Genomic DNA, 12,592 nt, shown 5'->3' on the forward strand with positions numbered 1-12,592 from the left:
GGCTTTACTTTCTCTTTCTCATGAATTATCTTTTCCCATCTCGGTTTAATTGCCTTTATAAACATTCTGTATATAAAAATAATAAAAGCCGTGATCACTAGACAGAAAAGAACATTAAAACATCCAGCAATAAGTGTTATGTGCACCCAGCATGCCGGGTGACTATAACCCTCAGAGCATTCCCTGTAGCCAAAATCATAGCTCCAGCCAAAGTGCTTCTTTGTCTAATGAAAACGGATTAAACCTTTCTCCTTTGTCTTAGCTCTTCACCTTCCCCTGCCCCTCCCAAATTCTGTCTCTTCGGGTTCTCTCTCTGTTGCTTGCCAATGAAGAGTACCGGCTTGGCAGCCTTGGACAGCAAAGATCGGGAACAGACAGCGACACAGCAGAGAGCACCGGGTGCTCTCGGGCACATCACAGCATTGTTCTGCGTCTGTTTCCCCGTCTGTAAGATGGAGATGATGATACTGAGCTTTGTGAAGCGCTTTTGAGCTCTACCAATGGAAAGTGCAACATAAGAGCTGGGGGTGATGCTCAGTATTTTATGATTCTTCTGCCCTTGATGATGAGCGTTGGGCTGTCAACCCGTTTTTGCTATATTTCTCCCCCGCTTCAAAAAGCAAAGGAATTAGGGCAAAATCTAATGCCCGGAAACCAAGTCCTTCCTCACTGCTTTCCTGAGACATGAGTGAGAGTAGCAGTTGGCCGTTCCGGGGTTGTGCCGTGTGCGAGCTAGTTGTAGAAGGTGGATCCGGGCTGTGATAGGCAGCTGAGCTACTGTAGCTCTTTGCAAACAGCAGTGAATCTCTACAATCCCCCGGTGTGGCAGGGAACTCTAGATCTCTGTTTGGCAAGTTGGGAACAGGCGAAGAACTTAAGGCAGCTTCAGCACGTGCATAGGGAATTGGGAGACTTTCCCAAGGCCCTGGAGAGTTCATCTCAGAACTGTGATCAAAAGTCCTGGCTTCCAGTCCTATGCTCACACCACTCCGCGGTCAGTCCCTGGTGAGCAAACCCAAGGCTGGGTGGCCTCTACTTACACCCTTTTGTGGCATTCAGGAGACATGCCCCCAGTAGACTCACCCCACGTGCGATGCCTCCAGCAAGCTGGCCAGTTCGAGGCGCCTCCTTGGCACTCTGGTGATTTTCTGAGCCACGGCTCTGGCTACGTGTGCATGAGATTTATGGAGTTCCTAACTGTGTTGTGCTATGCTGACAAGGGAGAGGGGGAAGTAATTTGGATCCACTTCGGGGAGCTTGTATGGACTAAATAGCACAGAATCCAAGTCACTGAATCTTATGAACCTGGGCTCACCTCCCTGCCAAACAAAATTTCCCCTTCAGCAGCCTCTGCGTACAGTCTGCTAATTGCCACGTGCTTCCCTGCTCAGGATGCTGCCCGGGGCTCTGCCCATGTGGTGCAGGTGTCCTTCGTGACAGCACCTGACCATGCCCTCTCCCCTAGAGCCAGGGCGTCCTCTGCCCAGACTCGGTCAGAGCCATGGGCCACACAGGGAAGGATCTTGCAACATGTCCAGTGACTGATACGGCTGCAGCTCAGTTGAGTCCCCTCCACATGTTTAGGTATCTGCTCCCTCCTTTCCAGTTCCCAGGAGTTCCTCCCTGGGGGCGGCTGTTCTCCACATGCGTGGCGGAGAACCTGTCTCTGAGCTAGCCGGGCCCCGCCAAGGTCAGTCCCAGGATTTGGGTCTGGGCTGCTCTCAGACTGGCACGCAGAGCACTGATGCAGCAGCCTGTCTATGTGGATGCCTGGCCTGCTGGGAGCTTGCCCAGCAGGGCAGTGGCTATGGCCTGCCCGCAGTGACTTGCTGTAATCCATCTGAGCAGCGTAACGGGGAACAAAAGACATGCTGGGCAGCAAGCTGTGTGGTGTCCCAAGGGCTCGGGGGCTCTGTTTGCTACTTTTTCATGTTGGTTTGATTTGATTTGCTGACTCTACGTCTCTGTGCTAGGGAGCTCTGATGGGGCACTGCCCTTCCACCACCACTGAACACTGGCCCCATTTAGCTGCGGGGGGAGCATTAGCCCTGGGCTGCCCTCAGAATAGCTCCCAGTCGGCTAAGGTAGCACCAGTGCTGGCCCCACGAGATGCACGTGGGGAGCTGGGGTTTGTATTAACGCAGACAGTGCGTGTCTTCCCTACGCTGAGGGGACCGCTCCAGAAGAGCTGCATGATTGCCAAACAGGAAGTGTGGCAAAGCCTGGGCATAGAGGAGGTGCCTGGGGCCCAACAGGAAGTGTGGCAAAGCCTGGGCATAGAGGAGGTGCCTGGAGCCCAACAGGAAGTGTGGCAAAGCCTGGGCGTAGAGGAGGTGCCTGTGTTGTTTGGTGCTGCTGGGCAGGTTAGATGGCGTGGTGGTAAAAACAGCTGCGTGCTCTTGCCACTAGCACTTACGGGGCTGGTGCAGTGGTGGGAAGACGCTGGCTGAGGAAAGCCGGTGATTCACACCAGGGCCGCTTTGAGTCACGCGCTTCACTTGCAGCGTGCCCTGAAATCCCAGGGAGGATTGAGCACGTGTTTAAGTACCGTCTTGAAATGGGGATGCGTTCCTGCCTCAGGACTGAGCACTGTCACACCCACCTTCCCGTTTTATCTCTGACCCAGGAGCAGCATAAATCACCTTGGTCATGTATTCAGTGCTCCACCCCCTCGCTCCCAGTCCTGTGCTCTGACAGCAGGACAATGTCACCTTAGCTCCAGGCAATAGAAATGTTCCTTTCCTGCTTTGTGCCCTCCCCTGCTTTGCTATTTAAATAGTGGTTGGGACTTACGCTAGAGGGAAGGGTTGCCGAGAAATTACATTCTTTCATCGTTGTTCCCTTTAGACGTGCACGATGATGATCGCTGTGAGCATCTGTGCAAAGGAGAGCACTTTCGGGTATTGCTTGCTTAGCCGCGCTCTGTTCTCAAGGAGTGTCTGTGTGTGTTGCATCTCGAGAGCTGCAGGCCTTTTACCCCCAGTTCTGTTCTCTGAGCAGACGGTCATTTATATGGGGGACTGGGCGGTGTAATGGCCTGCAGATGGTATCGGTCAGCCCGCAAGGACTGAAAACGCCTTTGCTTTCAGTCCCTGATGGAATGTCTTGGAGCATGAGATGCACTGTTGGGGCTGCAGCACGGCCCTCTAGGAATGTGCTTCCTTGAGAAAACTGAGCTTCTTCCAGTCTCCAGCCAAGCACTTCCCCAGCATTGATCCATGTCCACCCTCAACCCCCACTGCCTGGCACGGTGGGCAAGTTCTGTCACCCCATTTTAGAGACTGAGGTCCTCAGGAGACTGGACTATTGTGTGTGCCCAGGCAGAGAACTGGAGGGACTGAGATGGCACCAATGCGCTTGCAATGGCAGGAAATGGATTAGGGGGACTATGCCCAGTTGATCCTGGCAGGCGTCCTGCGCCCCATTCCCCAGAGGAAAGGGAACACCCTCCCCCAGCGTCTGTGCCCCTCTGGTCTAGGGCAGCGTTCCTCCCAAAGGGGTCAGTAGCAAGGCTGGGATAGGAGCCTGCTGCTGGGCAAGTGATGACAGCTGTTCTGAGCTGCCTGGTAAGGGATTGGATGGCTCAGGTAACACAGGGAGGTTTTTGCTTCCAGGTCATTCTACAGCTGTTTCCTTTCCGCAAGAGTGAGTGCCCAACATAGCTCCCTCTTCCCTTGGGGCTGTACTCCCCTCCCCCCCCCCCCCCCCCTCAACCGATTGCTGGAAACTGGCTGCGTCCACATTGTCCATCCCAAAAGCCAGTGCTATTTCTTGGGTGCTTGTCCTTGCTACCCCTGTGGCACAGCCAAGCAAAGCCTGTAAGCTCTCCCCTGGTCCCAGGCATGCTGTGGTAACCCAGCAAGATGGCCCTGTGGTGGGCGCAGTATGTCGGCAGCACAGCTTGCGCAGGGCAGAGTGCATGCATGACTCTGCAGCTCTGCCTCAGACCCACGCGAAGAGGTGCCGGGTGTTGTGTGCATCCTGTGATGGTTTGCCCCAAATGCTCGCACTGCGTACTTGGCCTTGAGCTAGCAGCCAGGTGATACGGCATGGCGTCGGAATGCCCTTGCAGAAGTGCACAGGCACGGAGGCTGGAGGACCGGGTGACGCAGTGGGAGGGACAGCAGTGGACTGGGAGTTGGTGCCCCTGGTTCTGTTTCCAGCCCTGTTGCTGAATTGCTGGGTCACTTCATGCTGGGCATTACTGGAATCGCATCCGGAGGACTGTTTATCTCAAGTCAAATCACCTCCTAGATTAAGACGTCTGAGGCTCCCCTGGCTGCCTGGAAAACATCTCCGTTCTATCGGAGCCAGCCTGACCAGGCGGGGTGCTAGAATCGAAAAACAAACCAGTTTAGTCTCTGTCTAACTGGGATGATTTGGCCTAGGGAGCATCCTCCAGCTGCACTGAGGAGGCTGTAAGTGCCTGAATTCCCCTCAGCCCCTTTGGAAAGCTCAGTTCTATTGAACAATTGTTCTATTTCATGAAGCCTCGGCTGGGCAGGCAGCTTAGAATTGCAGTGAGGAACAAGTTGCTCTTAAAGTGTCTTATTTCTGGAGAGCTGCGGTCGTTAATATAATCTGCCTGCGGCTGGTGTTCCAGCCCTCCAGGAGCAAAACACCATGTTCAGTAGCACTTACTTCACTAAGTGTGGTGTGCAGAAAGAACACGCACCCACCCACCCAGGACTGAAAGTGCTGCAATGCTGAGCAGTAAGTGGGAAGGTAAACTAGATGGAGCCTGGATACAGCCCCTGATAAAATCCCAGTTCCCACCCTGCAGTATAAGGAGAGAGTTTGTTTCCCGGGCTGAGAAATGTGGTTGATCTGATCTGCATTAAGCTACAGTTGTTCTGTCAGTGACACAAGCAGCCCCAGCTGTGCCTCTGCCCCCATCCTCGGTGTTGGCTGCTGTAGCTTAGCACTTGCGAGAGAGTCACTGTTGTTCTTTCTGTGCACGTTTTCCTAACAGCTGTAGCCAAGGCTCCAGAGGGGTTTAAATGGGGCCCTGGGTAATGTGTACAGCCCACAGTGCCATGTGCAGCAATGCGGGCTCAGATAAAGACAATCCAGTCTTGTGCTCCAGAGGCCAAGCTCGTTGCTGCAGGGATCTGGAAGCAAGTCCACATGCAGCATCACAGAACTGGCCAGGCACGTTGGCCGGAATTACATCTCCCCTGCTTCCGGAGCAGCTCCACACAACTTCCTCTCCCCAAACAAGCCTCATTACCTCTTGCTCCCTCTCGCCCGGCACAGTAGGGAATGTCTCCCCCTTCCATCTCCAGGCTGGTATCAGCAAGGGGAGTGTAGCAAGACAAATGCCACCCTGGTGGAGGTTAGTAAAGCAGTCAAATGCAAAGCTGGCATAGTTGGTACATTGGCAGAGGAGCAAATGGAACTTGTTGAGGCTGCTTTCAGTGGAATAAGACCCAGGTCTTGAGGGGCGCTGATCAGGGAATTTGTGCAGCAGGTGCTGTTTCCCGCAGCCTCAGTTGCCTGCAGTCTGGCCACCTTACAGGAAGAAGGTTTAGTGTGAGAATGAAAATCTTCACCTTGTGATTCCTTGTACTTGTGGATCTTGCAGTTTCCCAGCGGGAGGGCCAGAGGCTGTCCATCAGCCAGCATGTAATTCCCATTTTGTGTGGGAAAGAGGCTGTCCCAGTTTGCCACGGTACCTATCCCTGCTTGTCTTGGTGGGTGAACAGTTGTCTTTCCTATTTTTCTGGGTCCTGCATGACCCATTAGTGCTGTACTTTGGCTTTTATCCTGCCAGGTTCTACCAAGTACCTTCTTGAATTACCATTTACTTCCTGTGTAAAATATATATATATTGTGGCAGGGTGTTGCCCTGCACTGGCCCTTTAAGGGACTGGGCGACCTGGAGTCAGGGGTAAGCCCAGCTGAAGGCAATTAAGGAGGGCCTGCTGGAGCTTATAAGAGCAGCTCCTGGGAGGAGGAGAGGGTTCTGCTGCTATAGGGCCGCAGGCTTTGGACCCAGCGGACCCAGACTACCCGGCCTGAAGCCCAGTACTGCATGGAGGCAGTCGTGAAGGGCGGGGCTGCAGGGAGGCAGCCATTGCTTGCACGGAGGCAGCTGTGGTAGGCTGGGGGCGCTCGAGCCAGGGAAGCGCTAGGCCAAAAGGCACAAAGGCAGAGGTGCAGGAGGGAACTGGGCAGACTGAGGAACTGGGTGTTCCAGGAAGGAGCTGAGTGCTCCTGGGAAGAGCTAGGGGTTCCCGGGGGTAGAGAGGACCCTGGGAGTACCGGAAGAACAGTGACTCCCGCGTGGAAGGGGGTGTGGACGAACAGCGGAGTGGTCACTGCTGTAAGGCAGTGACCTGAAGAGAACACCTCACCCAAAGGGGGGGCGCATTGGCAAAAAAAGTGAGAAGCCGTGAGAAAAGTGAGTGAACCTGCTAACTAACTAACTAACACGCACGCGCGCGCGCACACACACACACACACACACAGTGATGCTATCTTCATAATTAAAATTCCTTGGAAGCGTTCATGCACATTTACATCTGAATTGTCACAGCCACATTTGTAGCGATAACAAAAACAACTTAAGTGGCAGCAGAGGGGGAAATAATTAAAAGAAACACTCCGACCATTCAGATCCTAGGAGAATGAAATGCCATCAGGAACCTAACAAAAGCCGCACCATCCTTCTTCACTCCTGTCTGGTTTTTTACCTCTCTTTGCTAAACGATGTTTTCAAGGCTGACTGCCTCTCTCTTGGTTTATCACAATAAACCCCACATAGGCGGAAGATTGCTGCTCTGGAAGGATGTATTTCACCTCCTCCCAGGAGTGTTATAAGTGGCCATAGCTGAGGGTATTGCTTTCCTGCGGTGTTTTTTGGCAAAATACCCCCGTGCCAGAAGAGTGTTTATTCTGGGTGACTGGATCCAATCCAAGTGCTGCACACCTGTTTGTATTCCAAAGAGCTAATCCACAGCCAAGGTACTATTCTGGGGGCCGGGTGTGACTGTATAGGATTAAAATAGCAGCCTTCAGCATGGACCCACAATATGCAGGGGGGCTGCTTGAGAGTGGAATGCAGAATAATCGAAGCCTAGTACCCACTGTGTGGTAGAAAATTCCCAGGTCAGAAGTGCAATTGATTTTGCTGTTCAGTAAGCATTGGCAGAATGATGGTTTCACTGTCCTTCAATTTGCTTCGTCCTCCAGGGCCCGCTGAAGGAGTAAAGACAGCTGGGTGTAAATAATGGAATTGGAAATCTCCACATTGCGGAAAGCAGATGAAGGCAAACAGTGAAGCTAAAGAGCACTCGCTTGTGTGGCTTATCATTTGGGTGCCGTGCCGTAGGGTTGGATTGAAATGAGTGCGTAGGCACATCCGACACGTGGGCATCAATAATAAATGTTATCCCCGTGTAGTAATACAAGAGCTAGCATTTACATAAGGCTTTGCATTTTCAGAGGGCACCGCAGATGCTAATTAAGAAACCACTGCCATCTCAGTTTGTGCATAGAGAAATTGAGGCCTGGAGAGCCAGAGATGCTCAAGGCCAGCAAAAGAGTCTGTGCAAGAGCCAGGGTTAGAATGCAGATGTTGCTGCCTTCCTTGGAGCAGAAGAACGTGAGCATTAGGCACACACATGCCCTCTTCTCCGGAAGCTTGGTCCCCCTGCCCTCTCTCCAGGGTAGTTTTGCTGTACCAGGCAGTGCTCTCTAACAGGAGATGTCCTGTCTGGAAGCATGGCCCTTCCTGATCACTCCAAGCACACCCCTGCACTGGTACTGGTGGGCAGAGGAAGGGGATGGGACTGGTCTTGGAATGCAGGGGGTGAGAATCATTGGCCCTTGACTTTGCGTGGATCTCCGCCACGCGGTCCTGCTGTCATAGCAGTCAGCCTGGGTAATCATGCTCCATTGCTGTATAATGCTGGTAATGTGCCCAGGCTGGACACACCCTAAGCATACCACTTAGCTTCCATTTTGCAGGCACAGCCTGACTCAATCACCTCCTTCTCCCTGCCCTGTTCTTGCTCTGTGGCATCACTGCACAGTTCCAGCGGTCATGCTCCAGCATCTTGGATTAGCTGGGGTGGGAATGCTTCCCCGCCTCAAGTCACTTTCGAGTTTCCCAACTGTTGCTAAATGGACTTGGATAGAACAGATGTTTGTTTCCAAGCACCTGGTTGTGACTCCCTTCTTGTAATGTGAATGAGGACTTGATTCAATGGCAGTGGGAGCAGCAGTAAAGCGATAAAATCACAGTGAATGTTCTGGGCTTGGTGTAGACATGGCTGTTTAAATCATTTTCTGTAATGGATCTGCTGTCCAGTATTTTGTTTAAAGGGAGCAAAATCTCTCTCGAGGCAGATCTACCTGAGCCCAAAGAGGGCTGGTGTTATTGTTCAGCATTAGCTTCATCCTTAGTGCGTCTGCCTGCAGGACCACAAAGCCGTTTGATACGGTGCCCTCAAAGTCTGAGAGTTCAGGTGCAGGGCAGTAGAGCAACCCAGGAAGACCATGCACTGGACTGTGTGGCAGGCAGCCTGGGTTCCGATCCTGCTGGGGGACCTGGAGAGGTTCCGTTGCACCTGGTTCCTTCGCTTTACAGTGGAAACGAGCTTTACCCTCCTTGGTAAAGCACTTTGAGAGTGGGTAAAAAATGTAAGAGCGCAGTGCTATTCTGTATTGGACAGTTTTGTTGTTCATCTCTCCTGATAAGCAACCCTACACGAGGGTGAAATCTGGATGCCACTGAAACTCTCACTGATCTCAGTGGGGCTAGGATTGTACCCTGAAGCATGCATAGCCAGCGAGAGCAAACGCTGCTTTTCTTGGAAGGCATAAAGCTCAGCGTTAAGACCCAAGCTGAGGGATTATACGTTGGCTCTTATTTTTGAAGCATCACTGTAGGTGTTTTTTATTTAAAATTAATCAAGACTCGTGCTTTTTCATCTTCTTCAATTGTACTGCCAGCCTGTTTGCTGTGTCCATGATTTTGATTCATGTCCTGCCTTGGAAAGAATAGAGCATAGACCATTTCAGACATCGTGCCTGCCAGTACCACAGCCAAATATATTTCATTATTAGTGGGCAAACTCTCTTGGCTTCACTCGGCTTCACTCTCTCTTAAGACTGGGCTAAACGCAGGTTTTTGCACTGTTATAAGTAGGTGGGGGTGTGAGGAATGGGGGTGTGTAAATGCCTTTATACGGATGTAACTCTGCCCATGCGAGGTGGGTTGTACCTGTTTCTGTTTCTTAGCCAGTCTAGAGTAGGATGAAAACCTATATGTAGAACCTTTCCTTACTATGATCCTGACTCCAGGAGCTGTGGCTTTAACTTAAACATCAAATGAAACTCGCGATAGAATCACCAGAGTTTAGGCTCTATCCACATGGCAATCAGAGGTGGGATCACTGTATGTGTAGACATTACTAAGCTAGCTTTGATCGGGGTAGCTTGAATAACAATGGCAGGGACGTCTTCCCTACTGACTGGAGTGTGGATTAGCCACCAGAAGAACTACCAGGGTCCCTGGCCTTCCCTGAATCTCCTGTTGCCACAGCTTTGCTGCTCCTGGTGCTCTCCCTATCTAGATTGAAGCGAGTGCAGGTACATCCATTTGCTGTGTAAATGCACCATAGAAGGAGGCTGTGGGCTGTGGCTTTGTCACAGTGCCTAATACAGGCTGTGGGGCTCATGCTTTTTAGGCTAGTGATAGAAATGTAGCCGTGTTAGTCTGGGGTAGCTGAAGCAAAATGCAGGACAATGTAGCACTTTAAAGACTAACAAGATGGTTTATTAGATGATGAGCTTTCGTGGGCCAGACCCACTTCCTCTGCGCTGGGAAGGCTTGGTGATAAAAGTGCTTTCCACATGCAAAAGGTGCCAAATGTGAAAACCAGTCAAACCAGTTTTTCTGTCTCCCATTGTTGACATTTCATGGCCACATGACTAGCACCCCATCAACAGAGCAATGCAGTGTGGGTAAGTATCCCACAGTGCAGTGCTGTGGGGAGGCAGAGCTGATCCTGGTACGTCTTGGGATTCCCTTGTAGCTCTGGGAGCTGAGGAATGTCAAAGCAGCCCAGCTGCCTCTCCAGCCCTCCACCTGCAGCAGCAGCCCACCCGCCACTGTGTTCCTAGCAGGGCATTCCAACGACCTACTCTGTCTGTTCCCCAAACAGAGCAGCTCACTCAGCTGTCAGATACATCCTGGAGCTTTGAAAGGGGGCGGGGTGCATGCCTGCAGGGCAGCAGAGATCACAAAACACAGAGCAAGGCCAGCAGGGGTTGTGGGATACTGGCAGAAGCCAGTTCTCTGGACAGAACAAACAGCAGAGTCCACACTGGCTCTTTGTGGACAATAAAGGGAGGAGAAAAGACAAAAGTCTCTTGCAGGGGTGGAATTTTTCTGTTGCCAAAAGTAGGTGTTTTTTCCCTCCGAAAGTTGCTCTGCAGTGTAAACGCTGTCACTGCTTTGTTGCCAAAAGGCAGGTTTTGGCGACAAAACATGACAGTGTAAACAGGGCTTTAGGCTGGACCTCAGCAGCAGCTCTGCTGTTTTGCAGCCAGGTGAGATGGCTTTCCGCAGACTCGGCTTCTTCTGGGGGAAACTTTATCTGACTTAGGGCCCATGTCTAGTTAGGCCTACGCCACAGAATTACATCGGTGTCACTGGTGGGTGTGAAAAATCCACATCCTTGAGCAACATGGTTCTATCAGCCTGTCCTTCTGGTGCCCTGCTCAGTGTCAGCGGGAGAGCATGGTCTGGATGCTGGCAGCCCAGGTAGCGGGCGGTTCCCTCCAGCAGTCTCCACTTCCTGCTCTATTTACCAGCGGAGACAATGTTGTGTAGCTAGAAGCAATGTGACATGACAAACATGTTCTTTATTAGCTAGCAAGTGTGTGTGGGGGAGGAGGGAGTTGGCTGCCTGGGGCGTGTGCGGGCAGAGCTTTGGCTGCCTAGAGCATGACCGCTTCATTGCTGTGGATTTGGTGCTTACATTGGGGAAGGAATTGGGAGCTGCCGTTCTTTAAACCAGAAATGGGGACACTTTTTCTCCTCGGGGCCACTGACCCACAGAAAAAAATTGTGGGCCACAAAGCAATGTGGGGGCGCCCAGAGCCTGGGGCTTCTCCTCAGCTCCAGGGTGGGGCCAGAAATGAGGGGTTCAGGCTGTGGGGGGCGCAGTCTGGGATGTGGAAGGCCAGGGGTGCGCAGACTCCAGCCAGGCACCACTTCTCTCAGGCAGCAGCACAGCGGGGCTAAGGCAGGCCCAGCGAAGCAGCCACGCTGTAGCCAGGAGGCTCTGAGCTCTGCATGCTGCCCCCCGCCCTCCCCCAGGTGCTGCTCCCGCAGCTGTCATTAGCCACGGTTCCAAGAGTGGGGGCAGGTTCACACAGACTGAGTCAAGCTTCCCTGATCGTCCCTGTGCTTAGGGGCCACAAGGGACAGCCTGGACCCTAGCTTCCCCCCACGACGGGGCTAGCCCAGGGGCAGGGCTTCTGGCCCGCAGTTCATAGACTTTCAACGAGACGGATGACATTGGGCAGGGGGTGGGGAACCAGCCTGCGGTGCTGAGCCTAACAGGAAGCGTGGACCACTGTGGGACCTGGGATCTGTTCCCCGCTCTGCCTCTAACCAGCCATTAGATCTCGTGTAAATCGCTTCACTGCTCCGTGCCTCAGTTTCCCCATCTGTGAAACCGGGATGATGCTGATTCTTCCCCACATGCCAAAAGCCTTGTAGCCACACTGGATGTTGCTGTCATTCTCAAGGAGTCTTTGATTATGCCCTGCCCTACGAAGGCAAGTTGCAGTATCACGGTGCCATGAAGAGTGCCCACTATTGCACCCGCCTTTCTCTGGAGACCTCCATTTCCAAAGTACTGTGAGAACAGTGGGGGACGCGTTCAGGAGCACCTAGTACCGCTGTTTCCTCTGTCCGCTGCGCCAGCTCCAAGCAGCGCTGCAAGAGTCACGTCCTGCGTGAAGTATTTAGAGGCTTTGATCTGTTGTAATAGATTCGTTTATTCTTGGACGAGGTGTCTCATTAGTTCATTATTCTGTGTGCTGGGAGGCACAAAGGAAATTGCATTTTCTGGTAGTTCTTCTCTGTGCTGCATACCTCCTCTGCATGCTTGCGCTTTGTTCCAGAGCTTTACCAAGCTTGCTTCATCACAGTGCTGGTATTGAAGAGCGGACTGCCCTTTCCTTGCCTGCTGCACGTTTGAATTGTCCGAGCTTTCTTCTCTTTGTGATCATATTCGCACGCTTGCTTCCTAAATGGTCTGCGCTCCAACCCCTGGGTCAGGCCCCCTCAGAGCAGCACCAGCAGCCAGTTGTTGTTGCTGCAGAAATATTCTTGCTCTCGTCCATCTTATTTTGGGGTTAGTTCAGAATTGCTCCTTCCGACTCTTAAAGGCAAAGTGGTCCTCGTGCAGCAACGTTTCTTTGGCTCATTTATAACATTGAGGGCATGAACCGCTGTGTTGCAAGCTAATGGGACTTTGCCTGTTTGAAATAAGCGTGCTCTTTCAAATCCATTTTCTGCTGGAGATTTGTTTCTTGTCATAGATTCTGAAGGCCACTGGAGACCAGTAGG

The 12,592-nt window shown here is 52.3% G+C and overlaps 1 protein-coding gene across 9 annotated transcripts in view; it reads left to right on the top strand.

Annotated features, from left to right (window-relative positions):
* RPH3AL (rabphilin 3A like (without C2 domains)) overlaps positions 1–12,592 on the top strand; it is a 99,798-nt gene that overhangs the window by 60,724 nt on the left and 26,482 nt on the right. The gene's annotated exons all lie outside the window — the stretch shown is intronic.

Source organism: Pelodiscus sinensis, chromosome 21 (genome assembly GCF_049634645.1).
Source record: "Pelodiscus sinensis isolate JC-2024 chromosome 21, ASM4963464v1, whole genome shotgun sequence".
Classification (NCBI taxonomy): Eukaryota; Metazoa; Chordata; order Testudines; family Trionychidae; genus Pelodiscus; species Pelodiscus sinensis.